This window comes from Rhopalosiphum padi, chromosome 4 (genome assembly GCF_020882245.1).
Source record: "Rhopalosiphum padi isolate XX-2018 chromosome 4, ASM2088224v1, whole genome shotgun sequence".
Classification (NCBI taxonomy): domain Eukaryota; kingdom Metazoa; phylum Arthropoda; class Insecta; order Hemiptera; family Aphididae; genus Rhopalosiphum; species Rhopalosiphum padi.
Genome location: NC_083600.1, coordinates 27,084,167 through 27,097,793, shown reverse-complemented (window position 1 = coordinate 27,097,793; position 13,627 = coordinate 27,084,167). Strand labels below are relative to the sequence as shown.

General features: G+C 31.7%; 1 protein-coding gene across 3 annotated transcripts in view; it reads right to left on the bottom strand.

Annotated features, from left to right (window-relative positions):
• The window catches only part of LOC132930999 (protein piccolo-like), a 133,574-nt gene that overhangs the window by 36,147 nt on the left and 83,800 nt on the right, over window positions 1-13,627 (bottom strand). Inside the window, exon 1 of one of the 3 annotated variants that reach the window (XM_060997161.1) lies at window positions 95-520. The exons of the other annotated variants lie outside the window; for them this stretch is intronic. The gene's annotated coding sequence lies outside the window, so the exon portion shown is untranslated. Of the gene's footprint in view, window positions 1-94; window positions 521-13,627 lie in introns of those variants that run through there. 3 annotated transcript variants of the gene reach the window in all.

Below are 13,627 nucleotides of genomic sequence, written 5' to 3'. Positions count from 1 at the left end.
TACACGACGACGCGTAACGTATATACGGCGAGAGAAAAATAATTGATCTCTCGGACGGTGGTAAAAAATGAAAATAAAAAAAATTGTAGTGTACCTTTGAAAAAGGTCTCGGAGACTTCCATCGGAAGGCGGCGGCGACGACGGCGTAGGCGACCGGCAATAAAGCGATTTTCGACCGACCGTGCTTGCAGGAACAGTAGCGACGTCCGTTTTCGGCGTTCGCGATACGCGCACATTGTTTCGTTCTGGCGGCCGATCGACCGACCAGACGACGGCTGTGAACGGCGAGAAAGGATGTGTAAATGAAATGGAAAACACACACACTACGGTCACAAACGCGTTCCGTGAAAATATTAAGCGAACTGAATGCGAGGCGAAGAAAAATAAATAATCAAACCGAACGCACTAAAAACACCTCGGTAAACACGGACGACGACGACGACGACGAAACGATGAGCTGACGCGGCGCGGCAACACTGACGTAAACACGAGAAGTGTAACGCTCGGCCGTCGCAGTAGAACTGTGGTAGCGTAGTGTATACGGTGTAACCGCCGACGACAAGCGCGTGCGCGCACGCGCGTTACGCATGCATCGCACGAAAACACTCGCGCCCGCGCGCACGCTCTCCCACCGTAAGAAGGCGGTGGTGGCGGTGGTGGCGGTGGTGGCGGACGTACGGTATACGCGGTATACGCGGCGACGACGACGACGACGACCGGACGAGAACTAGGCCATGGCCCACATAGCTCTTGCACGCCGCACACACCGTACGTGTGTATTGTAAATTATAATATTATATACGTATATAATAAACATATAAGTGTGTGTGTGTGTGTGTGTTGTGCACAGGTATAGTATCGCCGTCACGTCGACCTTCGGTTTTTACTGGTTTTGACCCCGCCGCCGCCGCCGCGGTGTTCGTTTTCAGCGAAACCGGTTTTGTGATATTGCTCGCCGCGAAAACGCGCACGGGCCGAACCACGACGACTGACTGCCGCCGCCCGACGATCGATGTTTGCGTGCCGATAGCGATAATGATAATTATTATTATTATTATTATTATCCGCCTATTCGACCGTCGTCGTCGACCAGGCGCGCGCGCGCGTATTGTTTTCGATTTCATAGAAGTTACCCCCCCGACGGTTATATCGCTCCGATAGACTTTTGCTTTCCGGCATCGCACAATAATATCATAAGCAATAGCGATCTCGAACGCTACGGCGCGCTTTTCACGTACGATCAGATACCTCGGACGAGACGGTTTTGTTACGACGTCAAACACTCGATGTACAATCGAATAATATATTAATTTATACTTGTTACGTTTTCAATTTGAATTTAATAATAATGTTTTGTAAATATTAAGTATATAAGTATATAACATTTGCGTATACTTAGATAATGTATAGACGTATTAGACATTTCATACAATTTGGTAAACCGTAAATGGACATTGGAAATAATTTAATATTCAGAAACGTCACCAGCTGAGCAAAGGTTACCTATTTATTATAAGAACTAAGTATTTCTCCGAAATAACGACGTGTACACAGGGCGCGTTATTATAATATTTCATGTGAAGTGGGGTGAACAGGTTAATGCCATTTCAAATAAAATACAAAAAAGGTTTGTGTTACAAAGCTATAGCGTATAATACCTACTATTATAGTCTCAAAAGATCAAAACTTATGAAAGTAATAATCTATATGCTACAAAGAATCTTCCATTTCATACGGAATAATAGTATGTGGGGGGGAAGTTGTATTTTTTTAACACTAACGTTATTATACAAACATGACAGAATATTGTAGTTAGAGTAGCCCCAACAAATGTAACCCATGAAATTGACTAAAAAGTTAAGCGAGGATTTTATTATAAAATACATAAAAAAATTAAATTTAAAATCTACCAGCATTTTTTATAAAAACCACCATTCACTAGAGCTAGTTTACATAGAGCCAACACTGACATGCTGAAAAAGTTGGCCATCAATAAGTCACAAAAATAGGTACTTACTTACATGAAAAATAATATGAGTTTCACAGGATAAAAATAATAAATCTCAAATTTGATGCCAAAAATCTATTAACTATAATTAGTAAAAATATTAAAAATAATAAAAAGGTAGCATTATTGTATTAAAAAAAATTACGTTCGCTTTCTAGTTTGCCCAACACTAATAAATCAAATCACCTATTTACGGTATTATTTTGTTTTGACTATATAGTGACTACCATTCAATGCGAGATTTCGTCCATTGGTTTTCAAAATGTACTGCGCGATCATCTGGCTGCAGCTACAGCGTCCTGACCTAGCACAAGAACGATGACGCATCATTTAATTAATCGAATTTATTCCGCTCAGTTTTCGATTGATTGCTCCGAACTGGATTTTACGCGATAACCATCATCATATATTTTATAGGAGGCTCACCTCCAAAATATATTCAAATTGATTATAACCGGTTGAGGTGTAAACACATCACGTAGGTATATAAATGCATTTTTATTTTTTTTTCTGACCGAAACGTGTATACATACTATACACATTAACTATTATAATAAACGTGATGTTATATTATTGTACAGTACAGACGCATTGTAATCCACAGAAATACGCTGTTACAATATTATAATACATACTATTATCTTTATACTGACGTATGGAAATAGCACGCATATTAAATGAATATTATTCATAACGATATAATATGATCATAAAAAATAAAAATACATTCGTATTCTATTATATATTTTTGGTGGAATAATAAATATTTTGAATTCCGCCGTATTGAATTTAACAAAATATTAATTACTGCAGTTACAAAGTAGACGTAAATACAAGACAGATGTATATAATGAACACTTGTTAATGTATTTTTTATCTACACATGATGGAGTATAATTTATCCACATAATATACTCGATTTCAATAATATAATATTATTATGAATAAGTCAATGAGAAAATATATCAAAATACATTTTTGACAGTTATAAGAACATACAAGAACATATAAATTGCATTAAAACTTTTGTTTAATTGAGTATATATATATATATATATATATAACGCAATAAAAGCTAAACAAATAATAACCCCCTCTAATTAAGTGTGCATCTTTTGATAGGTATACATTTGTGGTTTTAATTGAATAATTTTCGCACAATAATAATTGTTCTATATACACATACGAGTTATTATTTTTAAACGCTAAACAAATATCACTTCAAACACAACTTGAGATACTTACATCATAATATAGTTATACGCACGATTGTCGATCGCGATGACGCGTCGTCAAAACGAAAATACGTTTGGTCGTCTTTTAACGTATAAACTAACAAAAAATGACACACGGTTACCCCAAAAACTCACAAGTGTAATTGGCTAAACTATTATTTTAGATTTACTCCATAACGTTATAGTGTTATACATACGTTATACGTATGACACCGTTGGTCGTGCATAGTATATACATATATTAATATATATTATTAATATTAATTATTATTACAATATAGTGGTTAAAAGTTTCGAATTCAATAATAACTTAAATAATTATAATAGTTATGTATTATGTATACATATTACATATTTATTGTTAAAATATAGATTACCTAACATGATCATAAAGACGTATATATTCGTATCGATGTATGTTTCATTGACTTTTGTTAATTTATTATAAGTATATACATTATTATTAAGTGTAACACTCGTTTTAACGATAATGGTGATGATTATTTCAAACGATGTACAAAAAAAAACATACGATTTCACAAATATAATATATATGTGTAATATATATACTGTACAGTGTACAGTGTATATACAATATAAATACAATTGAGCATTTACTAACCTAACCTAATAAGTGTTGAAAACGTAATTATATTTTTTAAATAGGTATAATTTTTTTTAAATAACCATGTTGAAGAAAACTATGATAGTTTCTTTTTAAATACCTATAGCTATAGGTAAAATATAGTCTGTTAACACTGAGCAATGTCTGCTCATTAACGTTAATTTTTATTCTGCCATGCTACAATATTAAATATTATCAAACTTACTTATTATACACTTACATAATGTATAGATTGTAAATACATTTTTTAATTAAAAAAAAAAACAAGGTACAATATTAATGCTAGGTTGCATCACTATAAACATTTAATGAATCAATAGTGACTAGTGCGCTAACGGTAATGATTTATTAATTTATTAAACGAATCAATATTTTTATGCAACAGCATAATTATGTAAAACTATAGTAAAATTCAGCGCATAGTTTAGTAGTTTCAGATGTTTCAGTGATACGAAATACCGAAATATTGATGGACTTATAGCAAAACTTTTATAGGTATGATTAGATTCTTCGACTTCAAAATAATATTAAAAATACACGCTTAGAAAAATTTATGAATTTTTAGTTATATTATGACGTAGTTATAGATGCGTGTGTATTCTAATATTATAAAATTGTCGACGACCGATGACTGCAGTTTACAGCAGTATATGGAAGAAAAAACGATCTCATTCTATTTCCTGCAAGGAACCTAAATACTTCCTAATCGCATAACATGTATGTATTATCACGAATTTTAATAAAATATAATTTAATGACGTATATATTGCGTAACTTTTTAGTTTTTTTAAGAAACTTAAAAGTCGATTACGTTTAATGGATGTTGCGGCAATGACGGTCCAGTGCAATTAAAGAAGTTCATATTAAATTATTACAATATTATCAGGCGGCGATAGCAACAGCAACATATACGTAAGCGTCGTAAGCCCCCGCGTCTTGGGGACCGACTAATTTTAGGCACGTTTTTTTTGTTTTTGACTGTTCGCCAAAACCATAAAAAGCAGCAACGTCTATGTGTTTTTTCTTTTCAAAACGTGCGCACATGCGCACACACATCACACACACGACAAAACAAACTTGCGGTTAATGGCTTGTACAGAGAATTATTTTGATTTAGTAGAGGTGACGATGTCGGAAAATGATACACCATCACCACGACTAGTAAAAATCGAACAAACTCTCGCGAATTCAATGTGTACATAACAAAATATTCATAAACTACGCGATGAAAACAATGGAATATATATTATATTGTTATTATTATTATTATTATTGTACACAGCCAAAGATACACGCGTCGAGACAATTTATTATTTTATACTGAGCGACTGTATATATAAAATATATATATACACATGTATATACATAGTTATGCGCACACGCCACGTTCAGTGAACACCTATATATTATATTATATATTATATGTATATACGGCAGACGAAAAAATAATTTCCGACAACTTGAAGAAGAGTTGGGCAGCTCTGCTGCCCGCGCCCACTAGCCTCGACTCGTGTTGGGTGTATTATATATTTACCCCTCATGGCCTCATGCTTTTATAATAATAATAATGTGTGTGTGTGTGTGTTACACGTGTGCGAGGGGTGGGCATATATAGTGAGCGTTCCCGGTTGAACACGTGTACGTTCGATGAGGGGATGGTAGTGTTTAAGAGAGGGTGTAGTTGGTGGCCGTGTCGTGAGGAGGGCAACGTCGCGAGAAGGGATACACCCCGCGAATTTTTCACGGCACCGCTCAACCACTCGTCTCACTCGTCTGCATATATATATATATATATATATATATATACTGTTTGAGCGCTCGTATGAATAATAAATGCTATTTCGGTATTCGATATATTGTACCACGACGTTTTTCAGGAAGATATTATATTCTAATACGCTTGCTTCAGAATTCAGAACTGGCAAACGAAAAATATTTGATTTTTTAACAAAAATGTGTCATACAATGGCGTTTTTATATTTTATTTTATAAAACACGTGTGTTATCTCACATTCGTTATGTATTATCATGTAGTCCCACCATAATACATAGGTAACTATATTCTTGGTTACTTTATAAAATGTATACTAATAAATAATAATCCTTCGGCCTCCTATACTATATACGATTGGTATACTGGTATCGAATTAATCTTGTTTCATTGCTTGTTCCAAGTATTGCTACCAGGTTATCGGTAAAGTAAAATAAATTATAAAATTAACATTTTATCAAAATATACATTAAATTGTAAACTCGGTATAACTAAAAGTGTTTTGTCTAATATTATTAACACAAAAATCTTTTGCTATTCCATTAGGAACTTAACCTAACCGTTCTTGCTATGCCGTACTAGAGATAGACAACGTTATAGTTACTATCACAGTATCACGCAACACTATTAACTTATTTTGAAAACACCGCAAAAACAAATCGGGAAATATAAATGCCGTACGAAAAAACCACTTTGTACGTAAACACAAGATTCGTACATTATAAATTTATAATTTATAGTCGTATATTCGTATATATATATATATATACTATATATATTATAATATTATAAAACACAAAAAAACTATGTGGTACGGTTTACGCATATTATTATAAAATGTATTATACTACTATATGAGCCAGAGGTGAAACCAAGATGGAAAGGTGCCCCAAACTTGGATCAAGGGTGCCGTGAAATTATTTATAACACAAAGTAATCTTGTACGATATTATTTTTTTAAAGAAAATGATTTTACATAAAATATATTACAAGCAAAAAATAATAATACTATTATAGGATAACTAGATTATTTAGAAAGTATCCTCTCGGGTGCTGCAAGTCAAATAATTGCTGAAGATGACCATAAAAATCTATAAGCAGTATTACACATGGACGCATACTTAAAGGTATTACATATAGTTTTGTGTACAATACACGGTGAATTACGCATACTTACATAACATATAACATATGTACTCGTATAATTTATTATATATAATATTATAAATTATAATATTGTAATATCTTATCATAGTTATATTACACTATAATACCGAGTAGAGGTACCTATAACACGTTATATCTAAATAAAATACGCGAACAGTGTAGCGCGTTTTCTCGCATAATAATAATATTCGAGTGGGCACGACACGAGGCGACGGCCGTGTGAACTTGGCCGCATCGTTTTCCCGCCCCTGCGCTTTGCCCATCCACAATCGTTGTTCTTCGCGACGGCGGTGACCGCGGGCGCCTCACGCGGCGTTATTTTAAGCGCGCGCGCATTCGTTCTATACATCACGCGCGGCCAACAACAGCAACAATAACAACAACAATAAATAATAACATAATACTTATAAGTTATAACGTACGGCAAAAACGAAACACGTCAACATTATCGGAGTTGGTGGAGATAGAATGCGCAGCCATTATCGGCAACCGCTGTCCATTGAACAATACCTTTATTTGTATTTGCTAGAAATACTTATTTTAGAATAAACATATTTTGGCCCGATAATTAATTTAATTAGTTTAAAACGGTTGGAAATTAACAGTTTTACATAGTATTCGTCCGTCAACATAATAAATATAATATTGAATTATTGTAATTCGATTTTCCATTAAAATGCAAAATTATGCAACATCAACAACAACAAATTAATTAGAGATGTGTTTTTTGTATATACCTATTTAAAAAGATTTTTCTAGTTTGGTAAATTTTTTTTTTTTTTAAATGAATAAAATAACTACAAAACTAAATATTTAAAAACGTGGTTGAATATTTTTTCGAAAAGTATTTAAAATAATATTCAAATAAAAAAATTAATATTCGAATAATTAACAAGGCTGACGACAATAATTCTAAGGGATATGTTGAAATATAGTCGGGTTTGTGATTGAATTATTGATATTCAGAGGAGAATGACAATTTTTCATACTTGGAAGGCGTTGATAAATCGACAAAAAACACAATGTATTAAAATCGTTCGTTTTCCTGGACAACGACGGATACTATTTAATAATATAATATCATAACGTAAATTGTAAAGAAAGACGCATACTGGCCTATCTCATATTATTATATTATACCGATGGGATTTCGTATCGTATATTCGTATCGTGTAGCACGTGGTCAACACACGCGAAGGACGCGATTTGATACAAAATAATAATATCGCATTCGAATGGTCGACACAGCTGCTGCAGCTGTTGTTTAGTTTTAGCGGGTTCTATCATTTCGTCCGCTCGAACAAGCGAAAATGTATTTATCGAATCATAAACACGTATATTCTGTGTATAAATATGTTTAATATAATAATGTACCGCGTAAATAAAATGTTATACATACGATGTACCGCTACACCACAATTCTTACTATACTTATATTGCGCAGTTACAATGCAAATTATAACAATTTTATTTGACTAAGTCAAAAATCCTCATGACGCGCTGCGTGATAATATAGAAAAAGTTGGAGCGCACCAGGTTATTATTCGAACGATCGAATAATATTGTCGAAAGCTATCCATTTAAATAATCGTATCATATAATATTATATATTATTATACACGTATATACGGTTGCTATAAAATATATTTTACACATATATAATAGTCTAATATACTAAATGTTATTCAATTGGTATGAAAAAACATTTTATTGTGTCAATAACATCACTACAACAACAATACCGAATCGTTTGTGTATATAAAGTTAATTATTTATCTATTAGGTGCGATATGCTGTTCAATAAGTTTATTCATTATTTATAAAGTATATATAGATATTCTTATGTATACGAAAAAAATTAACTCGACAATCTATTATACGTCATAAGCACATAATTATAAGTAATAGTCTATGATCCATATATCAGCAATCATTATCGTTATTTTTATATTATCCATAGAAGTATATACTTTGCTTTTTAGACATTGTTTGATGACAAACCGAAAGTCAACAGATCAAAAAAAAAAAAGTCAGAACAATAATTACATTGGTTTGTATCGATAATACATTTTAATGTTAACGAGTACACAAAAACAAAGAAAAAATGTCAAATTTATCTTTAATCGTTTTGAACACTGAATTTTCATAACTGCTGATAAGAAAATGATTCATGAAATTTCAATAGATAATTGTTGGACACTTATCATTTATTGATAGGTATTATAAATATACTTGTTATAATAGAATACTATAAAAATGTTATCATGAATATTAGTTGTAGTATATAAACACACATACACGCACACATATATAATATAATATACCAATCAGTGTTAATGTTATAAGTCATCACACACCCTAATTAGTCAAGTTAAATAGTTAGAATATGATATCTATTTATTGTAAATGTATTGGCCAGTGACCTATATAGTAGTTGAAGCCTTTATTCCTATAACAAAAAGGTACATTAAATTGTAATTAAGTGTATCACATAGGGTAATATTACTATAAACTCTACGTTTTTAATGCAATATTAATGTTTGCTACTACAATGAGGCCGTCACATTGCCAATAATAATTTATACTTTTTAGTTACCTATATTACAATTAATACACTTAAAATAATATAGGAATAGCATAGTAACAGCGTGTAAAATTCTAAGATAACGAAAATAGTTAGCTATCCTTTCAAAATCGTTAATAATTTAATATAGTCGTAGTGTACACAAACAGCATGTCAATGCATTGACGAAAAAAATATACAGTATAATATACCTTTTTTTAGGTACTTGTACTATACAAGTTATAATAGTTATATAAGTAAAATTTTCAAACAAATGACGACATAATACATCTGTGCACGTATAAAAAGAAGTTTTAATTCATTTTTTGTGGTAAGTGGTTAAACTATGTTTTCTTTTTTTGAAAGGTTTTTTGTAGCTTTATATATTATTTTATACTTTGCTATAATACTTATACTATGTGCAGTAAGTGGATGCATGTAGTTTATAGACTCGTTATATTCCAACCCCGGAAATACATAGTATTAAAATGTTTTTTCTTAGGTATATATTTTAATAAAATAAAAAAATTCTTATTAAATTAAGAACAAAACGCTCAGTAGTACCGGGATACTTTAGACGATTCTGTAAATGTTTGAGTCACCAATTCGAAGAAAACATAATTTCTTCGTTTATAAACTTTTAAAAACAAAATTGCATGCAGTTGGAAATTATTAGTCATTATTCATTACTCATTACTCATTATATATAATAAATTGAATGGGAGTTAAAGGGGATACAAGCACCTAGGTACTCTAATATAATGTTAAAATGTTTGTTAGTGTCTATACTAACGTATATGATGTATATGAATTCACGAGTTTGCGACGAGTTTTTTTATCAAACTAAATGCCGTTATGGCGTTATATAATTAAAATATATAACTAATATGCAAGAAATAAACTTTATAAAAAAATTCGTCCCGTAGTTTGTTCTCTCCATAAAATGTCTTATTAGTTTTGCGTTACAGTTGTCGTTTTATCGTAACCGTCTTCTATACTGACTATCGTATAGACTACATAGTAGGGTACAATATTATGTAATAGCGACAAAAATCGTATTTACCACCTACCCAATACTCAGTAGCAGACATAATAATATACAAACTCAATGCAAACACGAATGCATGGAGACTCCGCGGGTTTCAAAAAATAATACGAAAATAAAAATACATTATTTTTAAGCAATGTGTGTGGAGTTGATAATAAAAGTCAACAAACCATTTGTTTTTTAGTATCTGCTGCAGCTGTGAATAATTTATATCGCCGAGTTTTAGCCATCCGCGCACACGCTACATCCTCGCAATAATAATTGACCTAGTTTTTATTTGGCTCTATTTTTTTTTTTGCAAACCCGAAACTATAGTCGCCACGCGAAGATTGCAGTAATAATATTTTACATATGCGTTCTGCAGACGTTCGGGTCACGTACGCACGTCGCACGTGTACCTATATAGCATATTATACGTAAGGAGGTACACGCGATACACGCACGACGCACAAAAACCTACGTCTATTATAAAAATCAATAGAACAATATATACTCGTACATAATACATAATTACATTATAATACATTATAAAGAAAGATTCGCCATGCATTCCCCATTTTATCTTTAAATAATACATATTTATTTGAAATCTGATTTTTAGACTTTAAAAGTATTTAATATACCTACTTAAAGACCGTACATTCGAATGCTTAGATCTTTTATACCATTTAAGAAGTATTATGTGGATTAAAATATAATGTTTCGTGAAGGAATTTTTATCAAACAATAACTAATATAATTTACTGTAAATTGTTAATCAGATGATTTTTTTTGAAAGCTTCTAAATCGAAATTTGAAAGATTATTTTTTGAGTTATTTTTAAATTTTATATATTATATACCAAAGAATAGTCTTTAATAATAGTATTATAGAATTCACATAATTTAAAATATAGTACGAAATGTTTAATATTGTGATCAAAATAGTTGTAAAAAATTATAAACTTAGTATATTAAAGGACCACGTCATAATCTTTCGTACTTACTTAAAGCTTAATAACTCAGAAACTATTTTATTTTAAAAATGTATATTTAGGTGCTGCTAAAATTTTTAAAAGTAATTTAGTAAGCAATGTACAGTAGAAAATAATGACTCTCATTCAAAAAATAAAAGTTTGTATCATAATAAGATACTGTTTAAATGATACAAAATCTAAATACTTGAAAACATGTTTTAACACTGAAAAAAATCAAAACACAGAATTTAAATAAATCCAGCACCAAAATATTAAAATGGAGGGAGGTGGGAGCATGATTTTGTTAATTATAAATTATAATATAAGTATGTGTATTGTGTACACTGCCAAAACGGCTATTATAAAAATATCCAATCCACTCAGTCTTGAACGTATTTTCAACAAGAAAAAAACACGGAAAGTTGAAACTCTACCTATTATATCGCAATATATATATTATGTATTAATAATATTACATATTGATATTATATTATCATTGTACAGAGTTTTAGACGTTGTTTATTTTAATCGATATTTTCGACCAATTCACGTACAATGTACCTATACGCGGGTCTCGGATAATACCCGGCTTGAATCACGCCCTCGAACAAAACCTAACCCATTTCCGACGTAGAAAATGTACCCGTTTATATTATATATTCATGTTACTTCAACATACATTATAATACTCGGCTATATTCAGCAACGAATATATAAAAGTTGAACAGCCAACAAATATGTAAATAACGCATTTTGTTTTATGAAAGAAAACTCGATCGGCCGCTCAAAATCATTATTCGAAACGAATATTATTAAGTAAATGCAGTAATATCCGAATATCCGATTATTATACACCAAACGCGATGAACGCAAACCACGCACGCAAAGAGGTATATGTGTATATTATGTGGTACACGACAAATAAGCATAATATATTATACCATGTTTACGAGCAGCGTGCATTGTGTCAGTGTTTTCGTTCGACATCTGTAAATACAAGTATAATATTATAATAACAATATTATCATATACAAAATTTGTTTATGTCGAATTTTAATAAATTAAATAAACGTTAGGGTCGTTTGTTCTGCGTCATATAAACATTAAACACTGCAGTAGTGCAGTACTTATATATAGTATATTAAAATATTACATAATACATTGTATAATATATATGCAATATGCATGTGTACACTATTATAGAAAATTCTACGTTTAATATAACTGTATATCCATGGATATACTGCAGTATACGTTATACGTATAATATATATCGCGTGTGTAGTGTGTTTGCAGTGACATTCTACGGTATTTAATAGTTTTATATATTTTTTGGGGGGAGGGGGGTAGGGAAGTAAAATAATTGATTATAAAGTTAACAACGGGGTTGCAATATCAAAAGTACCTGATATTTTGTATTGTAAAAAATAATTATAGGAGATATCTGTCTTCAATAATAGACGTTTTCCTGACAATTCGCTTTTTATAAATAGGATAAAATATAGTATTAATAATATATAGGTCTAGGTTGTTATCGACTACAGTGTTAGTGTGTACGTCGTACGGTCAGTGAATAATACAATAATATGATGGTGCGCCATTGTTGTCGTCGAAATCCGAGAGGGAAGACCGCAATAAAGAATAATACATATATTAAATACGTACCTACGTGTGATATCCAAGTGCATTGTCTGCAGCAGAGCATTCGACCACGGGTGGCAACGATTGAGCACGAAAAGGTCGAAAACATTCGATTGTGGACAATAGCCGACTACGCGTTTATGTATACATACATTAATACATAGCATTTTGTCACGTTTACTTCTTCTTCACTCACCCTCGTAAAATCGGTTTTTTTCGACAACAATTTTATCCCACAACTACGATATAAAATATAATATACTATACTCCATACGCGAAGCATAAGACGACTACAACACCGTCGCGTGTCGTCATGGGACATTTTCGTTTGTTGATTATTTACCTCTTTCGACGGTCAATGTCGTGCGGTGTGTACTTGTCAGTTTCAGGAAATATTATTGTGGGTTTTATTATTGCTACGAGGCGCGCTCGTCCGAGACCGAGAATCTCGGGATATATATAATAAATGTTATATGATGTAATATGTAGATAATGATGGGTAATGTGTCCTACCTAAAATTACGTATTTTACAAGAGGGCAGACAGGGCAGTACACAGTGTGCTGTTGCAATTTTGTGTATAGCTATATGGTTCGAACGTATACGGTTGCATTT